This window comes from Kogia breviceps, chromosome 8 (genome assembly GCF_026419965.1).
Source record: "Kogia breviceps isolate mKogBre1 chromosome 8, mKogBre1 haplotype 1, whole genome shotgun sequence".
NCBI classification, from domain to species: Eukaryota; Metazoa; Chordata; class Mammalia; order Artiodactyla; family Physeteridae; genus Kogia; species Kogia breviceps.
Window position 1 is genome coordinate 46553099 of NC_081317.1, and position 19881 is coordinate 46572979.

Consider the following 19881-nt stretch of genomic DNA (forward strand, 5'->3'; position numbering starts at 1 on the left):
TATCTAAGCTGATACAAAATTAAAAGTCTAGGGGCTTCCCTGGTGGCGCAGTGGTTGAGAGTCCGCCTGCCGATGCAGGGGATGCGGGTTCGTGCCCCGGTCCAAGAGGATCCCACATGCCGCGGAGCGGCTGGGTCCGTGAGACATGGCCGCTGAGCCTGCGCTCCGCAACGGGAGAGGCCACAACAGTGAGAGGCCCGCGTAATAGGGGAAAAAAAAAAACAACAACAGAAAACCCAAAATTAAAAGTCCAGAATGATAATACCAGATATACTTGGGGAGTAGAAGTCAGTGAATGTGATATGTGCTGAAGTGTTTGTTTTAAAAATAATGGAAAAAAATAAATGGAGAGAATAATTATTTTTAAAGTATAATAGAGAAGATCAAATTGAAATGAAATAATATGTAGAAACAGGTTCAAATATATCAATAAGTACCATAAAAATTTAACTGAAAAAAATCAAGCCCAAATGATTAAATACAACATGATTATTTTTAAGTTAAAAACATCATACACATATGCATATATAAACACATTTTTACATGAATGCTTAGAGATGCAATAAAACCGTAAAATAGAAAGGAAAGGAAATGATAAATGTGAACTTCAGAATGCTGGTTGCCTGAAGAGATAGTTCATATGTTTGGGGTTGAGGAAGAGCATACTTTCAATTCTCTATTTTTTATGTTGACAGGGGTTTTGCTTATTATATTATTAAAAATTGCTAATTATCTAAATATAGCTTTTGAATTATCTAACTACAGCTTACAATAGAATTCAGTAGTATAGTACTCTTTACTACTAATTTAATATTTGTACATTTCCACATCATATTGTATAATGTTTTAGTGAATACAAAAACATATGAAAAGGCTTTCATAGGTGTAATCCTGCTCTCGAGACTTATAAACTTATTTTCTGCATTAGCACAAGATCATAGAATTTTCTACCACAAATTCTTTTCCCACGAGAATTCTAGGCAAACCTAAACACCACAGGTGAGGTGGAAGAAAATGCATATTCAAAACAGATGTATTTTCCAATTCAGAGCTTCCTTATATTAAAGTCCCTGTTTAATTAATTTCACACAATGTTATCTGGTTGACTTACTCCCTCTCTCTAAACACCTCTGGGAATATCTGAAATATTGTACAGATGCCCTTACCTGGAATTACATTACTAAGTGTCATTAGCATAAACCAAGGTTCAACATTAATTTAGTGGTTGGGGCTTAGAGCTGACAAACCCCCTTTTTTCACTCACCTCCAAATTCCTGTTTAATGGCTTCATGCACTGAGATATTCTCTGTAGGGACTGCCTCCTTCCCAAGTGAGCACCCCCTGAGGAGCTTGACTTCCCACTCTCTGGAATCCACAGGTCTCCCCTTGAGTCTCTACTGCCTTGAACATGCTGGCCTTTTTTGAAGACCTTCTTCCAACAAGTCTACATACTTCCTTTCCTAAGCCTTTCCCACACTGCACGGTCATTTTTGGGAGATTAAGGAAGGGAAGAGAAAGCATTCCAGGTAGAGAAGGAGCTATATATAAAGATAAGAGGAATCCCAGAAATCTGAGATCTTATGTACAGAAAAGATTGGAGACCTATAGTACTTCAACTTTAGAAATGAAAAGGGTGAGTGCTGTGTGTAAGGTGAAAGGAGGCCACCCACAAAGAGCCTGGAGTGCACCATAGGCCTTTTTTTTGGTTGGGGGATGGGGGGGTCCTTTTTGTTCTAATTGTCATGTATGTTATAAATCTCCACAAGTCCCGTTTGGAAAAATGTGTGAAAAAAACCATGATAGTATTTATTTGGCAATTCCAAGTTATCAAGCACTTTAATTGCAGTTTCTCATTTAATCCTTACATTAGCTCAGTGAGGTAGATGCTATTTTATTACCACCCCCATTTTACAGACCAAGAACATGAAGCATAGGAGTCAACTAACTTGTCAAAGATCACACACCAAGTTGAAGTGTCATGTCAAAGCTGTCTACAAGCAGAGCAAGTGTTCTTAACCACCACACTTCAGTGCTTTCCACTGAAATGTGCAGTGTGGCTTGTAGAACTTAATTATACTATGCCTATATGAGGATTTCAGGTATTGAGGAGCTGCAGATTGCACATGAATGAGCCCTGGGAGATTCAGGGCTTTGCTCCGAATACTGCTGATGTACAGCAAAGGAAATATAAAATGTGTTTACTTAGCTTTCAGCTCACTCTCCCTATGGATATTATTTCTGTCCTTAATATAAATGAACACCTATTAATGGTCTACAATGTGTTGTAGGTAGTTAGCTGAGCTCATTTAATATATAATTTATTGATGCAATTGTTTTACAAAGAGATATCTAATGAGTGGGTGGACAATTGGGTGGACTCTGGGCAGAGGGTAACAATTTCCTTTTAAAGCCATGGCTATAGACTAATGAGGACCTTTAAAATAGCTGACCTTCTTTGAAAAGATCATTGCCTTCTTTTCTTCTTAATGATGTCCATTCCGACGTTAAGTATGGTCTTGTACATTTGATATATACGCATGTACTCTCAAGCCCAAATTGGAAAGGACACATTTAAATTCCACACAAACATAGTTATAATTATTCCCTGAGATCTGCTACCTACAAGCAGAGCCACACCCAGCTCCAGGCTACATAGCATATCAACAGCCTCAAACTCAGCAACCAGTGGGGCCTGGAATTATTCTTGCTGCCTTTGGCACACAAATACTCACAGACTCACATCTTTTCCTTATTTCTACCATGTTAATCAAAACTCTACAATTGAATTTCTAGTTGTTTTTTTTTTTGGGGGTGGGTGGGTTTGGGTTTGAGTTTTTGTGGTTTTTTGTGTTTTTTTGTTGTTTTTGCTCTGCAGTTTCCTCCCAGACTTGCTACAATCCACTTCACAGTTGTTCATTAACTAGGACCCCCCAAAAGTTGATGGCCTCCTCTCTGAAAGTCCAAACACCATTCTATATTACCATCATCACTCAGTGATCCTGTTCTAAACGACATCATTTTCTACCCACCAATGCTGGGCTTTCTTGGGTATTGATTAAAATCAGGATGGAGTTTACCATGTTCCTTTGGGCCATGTATAGAGGAAGCCTCTGGCTCTGAGAAAGAAATAATACACATCCAGGGTCAGAACCCTAGTCACACCTAGCCCCCGCTCCCTATTTTTTCACATGAGCCTGAGTTGCTCTGGAGCCAACATGCCTCATTCATGTGAAACACACATTCACTCCTGCTTCTCTCTTCCCACCCAATTCTTAGTATTTCGTGCTTATTTTGAGCCTGTACTGCTCTCCTGTCTTTCATCTCCAATCCATCCTACATATCTCTGCCAAATTGATCTTTCCAGAATTTCACTTTGTTTATACTACCCCTTTTCAAAAAGACTTCATAACTTCCTGTTGTCTGAAATAAGGTAAAAAATTTTAAGTCTGACATAGAATACCCTTCACAATTTAGTGGTTTTAGTCTGTCCAGATATTTCCTCTGTACTTCCTCACTCCTACCCCATATACTTATCCAACTTGACTGTTCTTTATCCTCTCATAACTCACCTTGACTTTTCACCATAACCCCAACCCCCTATTTCTTCATCTGTTTCCATTTACCAGTTTTTCAAGGCCTTTTCCTCCAAGAGTATTCCTTTTTAAAAGAATCTTACGGTTGAAAGAAACCTTTGAAGTCATTGAGTCCAATAATTTGTTTCATAATTTGCTCCCTTCCAAAAGATGCTTTGTTAATGGTCACCTAATTTCTGTCTGGTGACAGGGAAATTGGTACCAGGGCTAAGACTGTGTCCTACCTGTATATTGTCAGTGTCTGGTACATTTTAGAAACATTATATTTGCTTGAAACATATTTTCTAAATGAATGAATAAATGAATGAATGACTATCTCTTGAGGAAGGTGTCAGCAGACTTTTTCTGTAAGTGGTCATGTAATAAATACATGTGGCTTGGTGAGCTGTGTGGTCTCTGTCACAACTACTTAACTCTGCTACCGTAGCAGTAAAACAGACATAAACAATGTGTAAATAAAGAGCATAGACTTGGTGGCCAGATTTGGCAGACTGTAATTTGCTAACTTTTGTCTTAAGGCACAAACCATCTTGACAGTTTTTAATGTTCTTCCTCATGTTATCAATACTTAAAATATCTCTAGCTAACATTTTTTGATGCTTATTCAGATGTTCCAAAGCAACTCGCATGCTTCCGCTGATCATGTTCAATTCTTTCAGCCATTTCGTATATTATTTTGATTTTCTTCACTAACTTAGCCTTTCGCCCATATTGTGTTCCATTTGTTTGTGGATCTCATAAAATATGGTATCCAAAACAAAAAGCAATATTCCATATTGAAATGAGAATGGGAAAGTAATGCAGGCTCATTTCCTACCTTCCTCTATATGCTACAGGTGTAATAATAAAGCTTGCCATGGTATTAGTGTATGGGGGAGACACATCACATTGCCTGTTGATTCAGAACTCATACTTCAGCTCTATACTCTTATCTAAACCATTCTATATTAAGTAGTGTTATCTAAACCATTCTATATTAAGTAGGAGAGGGGATGGGGACTGAGTACAGAATCTCATATTTTTTATTATATTGCTTTCTTATTTATTTAAAAAATGATATTAAGGACTAGTTTATAAATAATAAAACACCTATAATGATCCTCATCAAATGCATTGTGTTACCTTTAGTTCATCACTCAGTTAATTGTGATCTTTGTCCCATCCAGTTCTCTCGCTCATTTCATCTTTCCACATATGTACTCAATTATTCATGCCAAGATATTTATCAGTTTTTTACCACATGCTGGTTACTATGCCAGGCTCCAGAGACTCTTCCTCAAGGTATAGCAACTATTTCCTGCCTCACTGTGGCAGGTTAGGTACGTTTCTTGGAATTTTCTTGTCTCAGTTTACCTGATTTTGTCTTGTGTTTATTTATCACGCTAAGCACTTACTGCAGTATTGCTGTGGAATAACATGAGTAAACCAATCATGCCAAGTATGTTTAAATAGAAGAGTGTAATGATGTCACCCAGAATTAAGAATAAGTGATGTGGAATTTCTTCAGGAACAGTTTTAAGAGATATAATGATTTCCAGACAAGAGACTGCAGAGATGATGATCACTGAGTTGAACCATTCGCTGGTTGTAAAGTCCTAACTGCATCCTCTCAAAATTACATAGAATTAGGTAACTTCTGCATTCTGATTGTAAAGCTTGCCTGAAGTAATATTTTACTGGACCGTAAATTGTTCTGACTACATTTCATGGCTGATAAAATCCTTACATTTATGGTAGAAAATGTAAGCCTTTGTTCTGTAACTAATCCTTTAAGTTTTCTGAAACAGAGCTGTTTTGAATTTTTTCCTAGAAAATGGCGTGATTAAAAGTATACTGTTCTGGGCTTCCCTGGTGGCGCAGTGGTTGGGGGTCCTCTTGCCGGTGCGGGGGACGCGGGTTCGTGCCCCGGTCCGGGAGGATCCCACGTGCCGCTGGGCGGCTGGGCCCGTGGGCCATGGCCGCTGGGCCTGGGCATCCGGAGCCTGTGCTCCGCAGTGGGAGGGGCCGCAACAGTGAGAGACCCGCAAAAAAAAAAAAAAAAAAAAGTATACTGTTCTTTGAAAATAGGCTAGCATAATTAGGAATTTTGGTCAAACTAACCAAATTAGTCTTGACTTATATTTTATAGAATATATACATATATATATGCATATATATGTGCATATATATTTTAATATAATGTTATAAATTAGTAAATATATATATATTTCTGTATCTACTAATTTATCTCCATCTGGAATTCAAGGGGTACAAATATATTAGTTTAATGTTCCAATGGCAGTATAATTATAGGTATTGGGTAACACTGAAGAATGCTTTCTGACTTAACAGGCTTAAACATATCATTATCAACTGTGTTTACTGTCTAGACAAAAATATGTTGAAAATTAGAGTAAACCTTCTTTATGGGAGATGGGAAGATATAATGAATAGGATATGGACTTTAGAGCCAGTCATATCTCTGTTCAGTTCTCATCTCCATGGCTTCTGAATTTTAGATTCTTGCTTTACGTCAAGAATCTTTGACATAAAGATTTGACTTGACAGACTCTGAGATGGAGCTTTTTTTTTTTTTTTTTTTTTTTTTTTTTTTTTTTTGCGGTACGCGGGCCTCTCACTGCTGTGGCCTCTCCCGTTGCAGAGCACAGGCTCCAGACGTGCAGGCTCAGCGGCCATGGCTCACGGGCCCAGCCGCTCCGCGGCATGTGGGATCTTCCCGGACCAGGGCACGAACCCGCGTCCCCTGCATCGGCAGGCGGATTCAATCACTGAGCCACCAGGGAATCCCCTGCGATGGAGCTTTTGATGCAGGAAGTTTGTTGAGCAGTGTGCTTGGGCTCAATATTGTTATAGGTGTCCCAAATAGAGAAAGGGGGGCCTGGTCTTTGTACCCATCTATTGATCAGTCATTGGATGTGAGCTGCCTGTGGGAAGGTGAATTATCTCGGGTAAAGCAGTTACCTTTGGTGGAAGGAGGAAAATTCCCAGAGAAAGAGTCAGCTGTGAGCCACCAGGAGCCAACACTTCAGGCAGCTGGGGGATGAGGGCCTTGTCCTGAAGGAGGATCTGGCTGATGTCCTGCAGCATCTACCATGTTCATTCCTGTGACACTTGGCTCTTCATGCTTCATGTAATAAGTTTATTGCATCTTGGAACAGCTTCTTCAGGATTCTAGTAAGTCACCTTTTCTGGCAGAGCCTCCAAGAGGAAGGTTAGAACTACAGCCCCTGCCAGTGCAGCTAGTCTCAAGGCCACAGCTGATACCTATTGTCCTCCCATTGTTTTCTCTCTTCTCCCACATGTTTTAGAATTCCCTCATCCTTAGCCAGCACCTCTACTGGTCTACATGGCTTACCTTGGGGGTGGAACAGGCCATTACTAAAGGGTCTGAACCCCTACTCACCATTCCCTTCTTAGGCCATGGCTACTGCACTTGTCTATTTATTATCAAAAACAAGGAAATACCAAGAAATCCCCTATGAATCACCTGGATACTAGAAATTCTTCCCTGCCCACGTTGTCCAGCAGTACCTTCTCCTGATCATCAGTTTTCCCTGATAGTATGATTACTCCTTTCTGCTAGTCTCCTGGCACAAGGAACCCAATGTGATTGGATGTAAGGTGTATCCTAAAGTTCAATGAGACTCCTACTGTGTCCACTCATGGAAGCATCCTTCTTCTGAAAACCAGGATGTCTAGATTCACAGAGCCTACATCTGTGGGACAGAAAGCACAAATTCCCCACTTAGGGCACTGGAAGCGATGCCAGTTTCAACCACTTCTGCTTCCTCCCCTTGGTCTTGAGACTATGTATTCTATCTATTAGGGATGCAGTACCAAAGAATGGCCATTGATTTAGTGTGTTTCCCACATCCTTTAAATGGCACCCATCCTTGCAGCATGTCATCTCCAAGCTGGTGCTTCAGCCACACCTCCAAACGCTGTTCCATGTGTCTGTCAGGTCAGCAGCTTCTGGCTCATGCAGTATGTATCGGGATGAGTGGATCCCATGATTATATATCTATTGCTGACATCCAAAATATTTTGGTCTAAGGTAATATTATGTGGTATCATATACTGATGGATCAGATACTCTCTAGGTCCTTGGACCATGGTGCTGAACAAGGCCCTACAGGCAGATAAGCAAACCCTTATTTAGAATTGGTTTTAGTTCTAGTCAAAATGAATCACTACTCCTGAGGTGGAAGAGGTCCAATGTCATAATCAGCTTTCCATCAAGTGGCTGGTTGGTCTCCCCAAGGATCATGCTTTAATTGAGGCTCAGCATTGATCTCTGTTACTATCTGGGTGGGCAGCTCATCAGCCTTTCCATGTGTGGGGAAACAGAAATATATATTGATATTATGTGGCCTGTATGAAATAGATGTGCTCTACTGAAAGAACAAAGGGAAGGTTATTCTAAGGCTTAAAAAAGAAATATAGGAGGAGAATGGAACTTCTTGGGCAGGGATCAGAAGCATAGTAAAGCTGAGAGAAGGACCACACTAGATCCTGGAAGTACTCAAGCTGCATAAGATGGTGGTAAGCCAGTGACTAGAATGTAGTCTACTAAAAAAAATCACTAATTTATATATTTATTATTATTTCTTTTTAAATTTCCTGTTTTATTTGCCCTTAATTTCTGAGGTTCTGTTTAATCTTCATTTCTTTTTGATTGACTAGTCAATTTTGCAAGTTAAAAGAACAGAGAGCAACTGGAAAATTTGGGCAAATTAATCACTTCAGGTGTAACTCGTTTTCCTTATTTGTAAAATTGAAGTAAAAATACTTGTCTTGGAGTGTTACAGGCTATTAAAAATATATATAAAGTACTGTATATGGTAGGTCCTCAATCATTGCTTCCTAATATTGAAAAAATCCTAAACAATCACTGCTGAACTCCTAAGGAAGAAAGGATAGGCCCCCCATCTTTGTTTGGGGCACTGGTTGTAGAGATCTGGCAAAGTGGAAATAAGGCAGATAGATAAGAAGAGCTAGTAGAGATCCACTTCCCATCTACCTAGGGGCTCACATAACTAGATTTTTCAGTGACTGACCTGGAATTTTGTTTCTTTTTTCTAAATAGTATAATTTTGTGTTTATTTTGGGGTGTTCTTGATTTACTAGCTGTGTCATATTAGGTAAATTCTTCAATATTTCTGAACCTTAATAAAATTGTGATAAAAATATTAATTACCAGAATACATATCTGAGATCCCAACAGGATATTTTATTTCAGTGTTTTTCTCTCACCTCCTCATTCCTCAAAGAGAACAATGACTAGAAAACATTGGTTGGGTAAATACTGCATTATCATAATTACAATTTCCCTGAGAAAAGTGGCTTGCAGTTTGAATATTCAGCATCATAATTACAATTTCCATAAGGAATGTAGAACAGTTATTATAAACAACACAATAATCACTTGGTCCATAAGGGAGAACAGATTATCGGGGGGAGTGAGGAGAGAGAAGAAGCAAGAGCCTGTGTTCTAATCAGCATTCAAGAGTAAAAATTCAAAACCTGAGAATACATTGTAATAGTCTCTTAAAATACTCTTGTCTGGATTTATCGAACAATCTTATCATGATGGCGAATTTCCATGGGTTGATTAAGTTCTGCCTGTGTATTTTTTCCTTATATCTAATTTAGTTTTATCATTTTTATTAAACATCCTCCCTGTATCTTTCCTCATTGTCATTCATAATTGCTGTGCCCCCAAGACATTTTTTAAAAAGCAAACTCACAAAATAGAAAAAGCACAAAATATCTTAAAAACAGTTTAAGAAGAGAAAAAGTTTTATCAGAGTATTTCGCTCTTCACAGTTAAATGTATCTCCTTTGTCAAGGGTAAAAGGTAAAAGTGTTTTTTTTGTTTTTTTAAACATCTTTATTGGAGTATAACTGTTTTACAATAGTGTGTTAGTTGTTCCTTTACAACAAAGTGAATGAGTTATAAATATACATATGTTCCCATATCTCTTCCCTTTTGCATCACCCTCTCTCCCACCCTCCCTGTCCCACCCCTCTAGGTGGTCACAAAGCACAGAGGTGATCTCCCTGTGCTATGCTGCAGCTTACCACTAGCTATCTAATTTACACTTGATAATGTATAAATGTCCCTGCCACTATCTCACTTCGTCACAGCTTACCCTTCCCCCTCCCCATATCCTCAAGTCCATGCTCCAGTAGGTCTGTGTTTTATTCCCATCCTACCACTAATCTCTTCATGACATTTTTTTCCCTTAGAGTCCATATATATGTGTTAGCATACGGTATTTGTTTTCCTCCTTCTGACTTACTTCACTCTGTATGACAGACTCCAGGTCTATCCACCTCATTACAAATAACTCAGTTTCATTTCTTTTTATGGCTGAGTAATATTCCATTGTATATATGTGCCACATCTTCTTTATCCATTCATCTGTTGATGGACACTTAGGTTGCTTCCATGTCCTTTCTATCGTAAATAGAGCTGCAATGAACATTTTGGTACATGACTCTTTTTGAATTATGGTTTTCTCAGGGTATATGCCCAGTAGTGGGATTGCTGGGTCGTATGGTAGTTCTATTTGTAGTTTTTTAAGGAACCTCCATACTGTTCTCCATAGTAGCTGTATCAATTTACATTCCCACCAGCAGTGCAAGAGTGTTCCCTTTTCTCAACACCCTCTCCAGCATTTATTGTTTCTAGAGTTTTTGATGGCCAATCTGACCGGTGTGAGATGATATCTCATAGTAGTTTTGATTTGCATTTCTCTAATGATTAATGATGTTGAGCATTCTTTCATGTGTTTGTTAGCAATCTGTATATCTTCTTTGGAGAAATGTCTATTTAGTTCTTCTGCCCATTTTTGGATTGGGTTGTTTGTTGTTTTGTTATTGAGCTGCATGAGTTGTTTATAAATTTTGGATATTAATCCTTTGTCAGTTGCTTCATTTGCAAATATTTTCTCCCATTCTGAGGGTTGTCTTTTGGTCTTGTATATGGTATCCTTTTCTGTGCAAAAGCTTTTAAGTTTCATTAGGTCCCATTTGTTTATTTTTGTTTTTATGTCCATTTCTCTAGGAGGTGGGTCAAAAAGGATCTTGCTGTGATTTATGTCATAGAGTGTTCTGCCTATGTTTTCCTCTAAGAGTTTGATAGTGTCTGGCCTTACATTTAGGTCTTTAACCCATTTTGAGTTTATTTTTGTGTGTGGTGTTACGGAGTGTCCTAATTTCATACTTTTACATGTGGCTCTCCAGTTTTCCCAGCACCACTTTTTGAAGAGGCTGTCTTTTCTCCACTGTATATTCTTCCCTCCTTTATCAAAGATAAGGTGACCATATGTATGTTTGTTTATCTCTGGGCTTTCTATCCTGTTCCATTGATCTATATTTCTGTTTTTGTGCCAGTACCATACTGTCTTGATTACTGTAGCCTTGTAGTATAGTCTGAAGTCAGGGAGCCTGATTCCTCCTGCTTCATTTTTCGTTCTCAAGATTGCTTTGGCTATTCGGGGTCTTTTGTGTTTCCATACAAATTGTGAAATTTTTTGTTCTAATTCTGTAAAAAATGCCAGTGGTAATTTGATAGGGATTGCATTGAATCTGTAGATTGCTTTGCGTAATAGAGTCATTTTCACAATGTTGATTCTTCCAACCCAAGAACATGGTATATTTCTCCACCTATTTGTATCATCTTTAATTTCTTTCATCAGTGTCTTATAGTTTTCTGCATACAAGTCTTTTGTCTCCTTAGGTAGGTTTATTCCTAGATATTTTATTCTTTTTGTTGCAATGGTAAATGGGAGTGTTTTCTTAATTTCACTCTCAGATTTTTCATCATTAGTGTATAAGAATGCCAGAGATTTCTGTGCATTAATTTTGTATCCTGCAACTTTACCAAATTCATTGATTGGCTCTAGTAGTTTTCTGGTAGCATCCTTAGGATTCTCTATGTATAGTATCATGTCATCTGCAAACAGTGACAGCTTTACTTCTTCTTTTCCTATTTGGATTCCTTTTATTTCTTTTTCTTCTCTGATTGCTGTGGCTAGAACTTCCAAAACTAGGTTGAATAAGAGTGGTGAGAGTGGGCAACCTTGTCTTGTTCTGATCTTAGTGGAAATGGTTTCAGTTTTTCACCATTGAGAACAATGCTAGCTGTGGGTTTGTCATATATGGCCTTTATTATGTTGAGGAAAGTTCCCTGTATGCCTACTTTCTGCAGGGTTTTTATCATGAATGGGTGTTGAATTTTGTCAAAAGCTTTCTCTGCATCTATTGAGATGATCATATGGTTTTTCTCCTTCAGTTTGCTGATATGGTGTATCACGTTGATTCATTTGCATATGTTGAAGAATCCTTGCATTCCTGGAATAAACCCCACTTGATCATGGTGTATGATCCTTTTAATGTGCTGTTGGATTCTGTTTGCTAGTATTTTGTTGAGGATTTTTGCATCTATGTTCATCAGTGATATTGGCCTGTGGTTTTCTTTCTTTGTGATGTCTTTGTCTGGTTTTGGTATCAGGGTGATGGTGGCCTCATAGACTGAGTTTGGGAGTGTTCCTCCCTCTGCTATCTTTTGGAAGAGTTTGAGAAGGATAGGTGTTAGCTCTTCTCTAAATGTTTGATAAAATTCACCTGTGAAGCCATCTGGTCCTGGCCTTTTGTTTGTTGGAAGATTTTTAATCACAGTTTCAATTTCAGTGCTTGTGATTGGTCTGTTCATATTTTCTATTTCTTCCTGGTTCAGTCTCGGCAGGTTGTGCATTTCTAAGAAATTGTCCATTTCTTCCAGGTTGTCCATTTTATTGGTATACAGTTGCTTATAGTAATCTCTAATAATCTTTTGTATTTCTGCAGTGTCAGTTGTTACATCTCCTTTTTCATTTCTAATTCTATTGATTTGAGTCTTCTCCCTTTTATTCTTGATGAGTCTGGATAATGGTTTATCAATTTTATTTATCTGCTCAAGGAACCAGCTTTTAGTTTTATTGATCTTTGCTATTGTTTCCTTCAGTTCTTTTTCATTTATTTCTGATCTGATCTTTATGATTTCTTTCCTTCTGCTAAATTTGGGGGTTTTTTGTTCTTCTTTCTCTAATTGCTTTAAGTGCAAAGTTAGGTTGTTTATTCGAGATGTTTCCTGTTTCTTAAGGTATGATTGTATTGGTATAAACTTGCCTCTTAGAACTGCTTTTGCTGTATCCCATAGGTTTTGGTTCGTCGTGTCTCCGTTGGCATTTGTTTCTAAGTATTTTTTGATTTCCTCTTTGATTTCTTCAGTGATCACTTCGTTATTAAGTAGTGTATTGTTTAGCCTCCATGTGTTTGTATTTTTACAGATCTTTTCCTGTAATTGATATCTAGTCTCATAGCGTTGTGGTCGGAAAAGATACTTGATATGATTTCAGTTTTCTTAAATTTGCCAAGGCTAGATTTGTGACCCAATATATGATCGATCCTGGAGAATGTTCCATGGGCACTTGAGAAAAATGTATATTCTGTTGTTTTTGGATGGAATGTCCTATAAATATCAATTAAGTCCATCTTGTGTAATGTATCATTTAAAGCTTGTGTTTCCTTATTTATTTTCATTTTGGATGATCTGTCCATTGGTGAAAGTGGGGTGTTAAAGTCCCTTACTATAATTGTGTTACTGTCAATTTCCCCTTTTAAGGCTGTTAGTATTTGCCTTATGTATTGAGGTGCTCCTATGTTGGGTGCGTAAATATTTACAAAAAAACACAAAATATTTTAAAAACAGTTTAAGAAGAGAAAAAGTTTTATCAGAGTATTTCTCTCTTCACAGTTAAATGTATCTCCTTTGTCAAGGGTAAAAGGTAAAAGTTTTTTTTTTTTTTTTAATGGTCTTTTTACTGCTGTTGCCTTAATTGGCTTTCACTTAAATTTCCTTTTTTTTTTTCCTGTCTTTTATTTTTGTAGGTGAGATGAGCGAAACAGAATGCAGCTTTCAAGGTTGGTACTTTTCATGTTTTAAAACCTCTCGTTAATATAAAACAGGATGAAAAGAGCAGAGCAAAATATGTCCTTAGCTTTTTGCAGAGAGCGATTAGAGGACATTATGCTTTTATTTTCCTCACTCATGGATGGAAAAATACAACATAGGTTGTTACAAAATGCAATATAGCAATCAAATATAATATCTGATTCAATACTTGACAAAACTGTGAAATTGTAAATATTCAGTATTTTTCCACTTCATCCATCTACCGTTCATATATATTTTCAATGAATACTTATTACATACATGTCGTGTGCAAGACCCTGTTACCTAATTTTCCTCTCTTCATACCTTGTTTGGCTGACCTTCGCCGTATTCCCAGTCCCACGCATTTTTCCAATGCTCCTTGATATCTCTGACAAAAAACCTTCACCTGTTGTCGCAGGTCTTCAATTTAACTTGCTGTATCTGATAAATGAGCCGTGTTTCCACCACATTGCTCAGCTAATATATGCTCAGGTGTGTCTACTCCCAAATAATTGAGGCGAGAGGAAACCATTAGTGTGACAATGAGAAAATGACTCCTCTCTACATAATAGTAAACTATATAATGTCTTTTACTATTGTGTGAGATGTATTACTATATATAGATTACTATCGCATAGTTTAGTAGTAAGCAATGTATTGTAATCTATAATATCAGTTATCTTTTCTCAAAATTCTAGTTGTAGGTCTTCTTTCCCTATACCTTTTAAGCAATCTTGAAACTTTCTGACCAAGAACAAGCGTGTTACCACTATACATTTTAAACAAGCAGAGCATTCCAGACACACATGAAATGGATCTTTATAAGAATGGCAGTGGTAGATTGAAGCAAACTTCATGGGAAGCAAAGATTGAAAATTCTCTGCTGAGCATGGTTAGTAAATGGAAATTAATAGCAGAGTGCTCATACTAACTTAAGATGGATAAATATTGTTTTAATTTGGGGGACTGTTTTATTTTAATGAGCATTATTACACTTACTTAAAAAAAGACTTTCTCATTTTCCTTTCTAACATTGATTTCCCATAAAGCATCTTTTAAAAATAAAGTCTTGAGGTCCTCAACAGAAAATTCTGCTACTAGAGAGGTTTTCAGAAACATAACTGTCATAATTGTTAAGGGACTCTAGTGACTATCTGCCAGTCTAATTTGATTCATTTAATCTAAAGCAGTCTAAGTTACCTCAGCCATCAGTCTATGTAATTATAATACATACTGGGAGGCAGTGAGTAGTGGTTGAGAAGTTGGGCTCTAAAATCTGAGTGCCTGAGTTTGAATCCTGTTTACCCATTTGTATGTTGGGCCAGCTTGTTAACATCTCTAATCCCTGATTTCTTCAGTTGTAAAATGAAAGAAATGAGACGACTTGCTTCATAAGGTTGTTGGGGAATAAATGAGATGATGTATTTACAAATCACATTGGCATATTGTAAGAACGCAGTAAATGGTAGTTGCCATTATTACTACTTCGCTATTATTACTGTTACTGTAAAGCATTATTATTAGGGGCAGGCAACAGCTTCACTTCTCTGAAATAAACTTCTCTCAGGGACATGATCTTTCATTTTCACCATCAGAGATGTATTCAGTATATGGCCACATTTTGTTGCATGTGAAAGTATAAATAGCCTGGGATTGTCTATCAAATTATGCCATCTTCTTGTAGCAAACTGCATCTACTTTTTTTCTAAATATAAGATTTTGATAAATATCACTAAGGTGAGGGAAGTCAGCAATTTGAGTGATTGCTGAGGGGGAGGAGAAGGGAATCAGTAGTAGCAAGGAGGAAGTCACTGGAAGGAGAGGTTTGGTGTCAACTTCCAAATCTTGCTCAGATGGAAACTAGCATTGTCTGTGCCTTTGTGTGCAGAGGGTGCCTTCGCTCATGGTGATGTGAGGCTTGACAGGGAGGGGAGGTTGCTGCAGATTGGTGGGAGAGAGTAAGCCGTCAGGAAAGGTTGGCAGTCATTGTTCCATGGCAATAAAAGTGGTAGGAAATCTGCAGGGCAGAGCAGAAGAGCAATATAAAGGGACGCAACTAGAGCCCCTTCCTCTTGGTGAGATCTGCAGAGTGTTTTGTGTATGTATCGTCCGTGTACGTTAGAGTAGAAGAGGAAAGACATCCCTCCCTCTGTTGAGACTGGTCAGTGACCCCAGCCCAGGTCGCCAATATGCAAAGGGCATCCAACAGCAGCCTCCTGGTGCTGAAGCTTGTGGTGAGCCCAAAGGCAAAGGGGTCTGAGTGAAAAGATCCTACTTTGTTCAGCCTCTCTGGGTGAGGCAACAGACACTTCAGAGTCCACTAGACTGGGGGCATAAGGAAGGGGAGGAAGGGAGATTTGCCAGCTTCCCACACAAGCCCTTGGATTTATTTTGACACATGTTCTGGAAAGTATGTAAACATGTTAAACTTCGACTTTTTATAGGGAAAGAGCCCCATCTGATCCAATGGGGAAAAAATGGCACTTCTAATTCAGTGTCATAGAAATTGCCAGGTATTTCATAATCCAAGTAAAGCAGGATAGTACTAAAATTTCTTAACCTGGCCTCTGAGTTAACAGGATCCAAAACCTAATTAATAAACATACCTGGATGAAGGGGTATAGTGCAGCTCTGCAATAGCAAGTGTTCTTACCCATAAGGGTCTGAAACATCACTGGGTTGACATGTAATTATGGTCTCCAGACTGAATCCACAGTAAATGGTAAAACAATTATCTCTAATCCTGTGAAAAGTACAATGGTTAATAAGAAATTAAAAGAAAATAATCTTGATGGCTCCCGACCCACCTCCAGCAAATATTTACATATTTCATTGAACCTACCTATGACACCCAGTCTTTTCCTACATTATCCAGTGGGTACTCTGCCACTTATATACACTGTAGATGTTTCTAATGGCTTGTGCTATCCACTGCAGGTCTACTCATGCCCTTCTGGTGAAAGGAAATCACAATTACAGAATTGTAGATCTAAAAAATACTTTAACTAATATTCATTTTAGCTTCTTTTTCCTTCAAATAATGAAATTTGGGCTCACAGAAGTTAAGCAAACTGTCCTAAGTCATAGAATGACCAGTGTCCAAATAAGGACCAGGATCACATTGCTTTACTCATTCCTTACCATGGACCACCCCAGACTGCTTGATGAATAAGATAGAAAGGTCTTGTTTGGGATGGAAACTATTTCTGAAACACTGCATTCTGTACCATCCTGTTGCCTGACATTGTCATTCACCTACCACTGTTAAGTCCTTCTCAAAGGGTCTTACTCCCCTGACTATATCAAGAATTCCATAAGGGTGGAGCTCAATGGCTTCGATTTCTTTGTATTTTTACCATATTTATAAGGTTATAAATAAGGAAATATTGTACAATTTATTTTGATTCTAAGCCTTGTCAAGAGCACTGAACCCCTCCCTGTCTTCTTCAGTGAGTTCCATTTACATTATTTGTAGAAGACCCTCCCCCACGAAGGTGACCAGAAAGCAAACAAATATGACTGTGTTTTGTTTTGGGTTTAGGGTTGTTTTGAGGTTTGTTTGTTTTTTTTTCCCAACTCTGCTACAGGATTAGAGAAAGAATAAATGTAGCAAAAAATCAACACATTGAAACAGTGTGTGCTTGCATATGTATATATTTTAGGACATGAATGTATGGAAGGTGGTCAGAAAGAAATGCCTAACCTATTCCATTTAGCTGGGTTTACTTGGGCTTAATGATTTACAGGCTGAACCATTTGAGGGACTGTTGAGGATAGAGAAATCCTATTGAAAATGTGAATATATGTTTGAGCAGATAGCAAGGAGGGTCCAGAGGCTAAATATTAGAATGAATGGACTCATTTTTTTAAATACAGGAGAAAGGTTAGAAATTTTTAAAAAACTAATTTCCTTTTTATTACAGATTCTAAATCTAATTTCCCTTTGTCCTTCCTGTGTATCTGAAAATAGGATGTAGGTCTTATTTCCATGTCAGAGCTCTTTAATATTTTCACACTGGGAGTGTTGTGTTTGCATTTGAGTACCACAAATTTAGAAGGCTATAAAAAACCTATTTTGCTCAGCTTCTAAATAGGGTGTCATTCAAAAAGCACAGATTAGATAATGATTATTAATTAAAGAGAATTCTAATATTCACTTGACTATTTCATAGATCATTTAAGGTGATCAGATTTATAACTCACAGAAACCCTTTCCATAATTCCCTTTCTCCATCTCTCCATTTATTTACACCATGCAGTATTTTGAATCTTCTCACATGTCAAAACATTAAACTTCCCTTATGCCCAGTTCTTGCAGTTTTGTTGTATATATCTCTTTCCCCTTTTCCAACATTTTATTATGTAGTTAAACCTAGTCTCTCTGCCTAAAACCTTCCCTCTGTCTCTCTCATCAGTCTGATTTTATCTTGACACATTATCCAGATTTTTCAATGAGAGAAACTAAAAACAAGGTAGATTGTGGAAATGCTAAGGGTACTCACATGTTAGTAAATCTTGTCCCAGCCACATATATTCTGTATATTAATATACATATAAGCGTATACAGTATGTGTACACTTATATACATGTACGGTAATGAGGATGGTGAGGGACTCAAAATTACGCTATTAGTAGCAGTTAGGCCAAGGCAGTATGCATAGTGGACAAAGAAATGGATTCACTTCTAGTTGAATTTGGTGATGAGGTATTATTAGTGTATTACTATTATTATAGCATTGCTAAATTTAAATGTACGTTTAAATATTAGCAATTGTGTAATTTACTCTAGCTTTTTTTTTCTTTAACATCTTTATTGGAGTATAACTGTTTTACAATGGTGTGTTAGTGTCTGCTTTACAACAATGTGAATCAGTTATACATATACATATGTTCCCATATCTCTTCCCTCTTGCGTCTCCCTCCCTCCCACCCTCACTATCCCACCTCTCTAGGTGGTCACAAAGCACAGAGGTGATCTCCCTGTGCTATGTGGCTGCTTCCCACTAGCTATCTAATTTACATTTGGTACTGTATATATGTCCATGCCACTATCTCACTTCGTCACAACTTACCCTTCCCCCTCCCCATATCCTCAAGTCCATGCTCTAGTAGGTCTGTGTTTTATTCCCATCCTACCACTAATCTCTTCATGACATTTTTTTTCTTAGATTCCATATATATGTGTTAGAATATGGTATTTGTATTTCTCCTTCTGACTTACTTCACTCTGTATGACAGGCTCCAGGTCTATCCACCTCATTACAAATAACTCAGTTTCATTTCTTTTTATGGCTGAGTAATATTCCATTGTATATATGTGCCACATCTTCTTTATCCATTCATCTGTTGATGGACACTTAGGTTGCTTCCATGTCCTTTCTATCGTAAATAGAGCTGCAATGAACATTTTGGTACATGACTCTTTTTGAATTATGGTTTTCTCGGGGTATATGCCCAGTAGTGGGATTGCGAGGTCGTGTGGTAGTTTTATTTGTAGTTTTTTAAGGAACCTCCATACTGTTATCCATAGTAGCTGTATCAATTTACATTCCCACCAGCAGTGCAAGAGTGTTCCCTTTTCTCCACACCCTCTCCAGCATTTATTGTTTGTAGATTTTTTAATGATGGCCATTGTGACCAGTGTGAGATGATATCTCATTGTAGTTTTGATTTGCATTTCTCTAATGATTAATGATGTTGAGCATTCTTTCATGTGTTTGTTAGCAATCTGTATATCTTCTTTGGAGAAATGTCTATTTAGTTCTTCTGCCCATTTTTGGATTGGGTTGTTTGTTGTTTTGTTATTGAGCTGCATGAGTTGTTTATAAATTTTGGATATTAATCCTTTGTCAGTTGCTTCATTTGCAAATATTTTCTCCCATTCTGAGGGTTGTCTTTTGGTCTTGTATATGGTAGCCTTTGCTGTGCAAAAGCTTTTAAGTTTCATTAGGTCCCATTTGTTTATTTTTGTTTTTATGTGCATTTCTCTAGGAGATGGGTCAAAAAGGATCTTGCTGTGATTTATGTCATAGAGTGTTCTGCCTATGTTTTCCTCTAAGAGTTTGATAGTGTCTGGCCTTACATTTAGGTCTTTAACCCATTTTGAGTTTATTTTTGTGTATGGTGTTAGGGAGTATTCTAATTTCATACTTTTACATGAACTTGTCCAGTTTTCCCAGCACCACTTATTGAAGAGGCTGTCTTTTCTCCACTGTATATTCTTACGTCCTTTATCAAAGATAAGGTGACCATATGTATGTTTGTTTATCTCTGGGCTTTCTATCCTGTTCCATTGATCTATATTTC

General features: G+C 37.7%; 1 protein-coding gene across 12 annotated transcripts in view; it reads left to right on the forward strand.

Moving 5' to 3' along the window:
• LINGO2 (leucine rich repeat and Ig domain containing 2) overlaps positions 1-19881 on the forward strand; it is a 1237500-nt gene that overhangs the window by 816998 nt on the left and 400621 nt on the right. For 10 of the 12 annotated variants that reach the window (XM_067041380.1, XM_067041378.1, XM_067041375.1 and 7 more), the window contains one exon: positions 13530-13562. The exons of the other annotated variants lie outside the window; for them this stretch is intronic. The gene's annotated coding sequence lies outside the window, so the exon portion shown is untranslated. The remainder of the gene's footprint in view (positions 1-13529; positions 13563-19881) is intronic. 12 annotated transcript variants of the gene reach the window in all.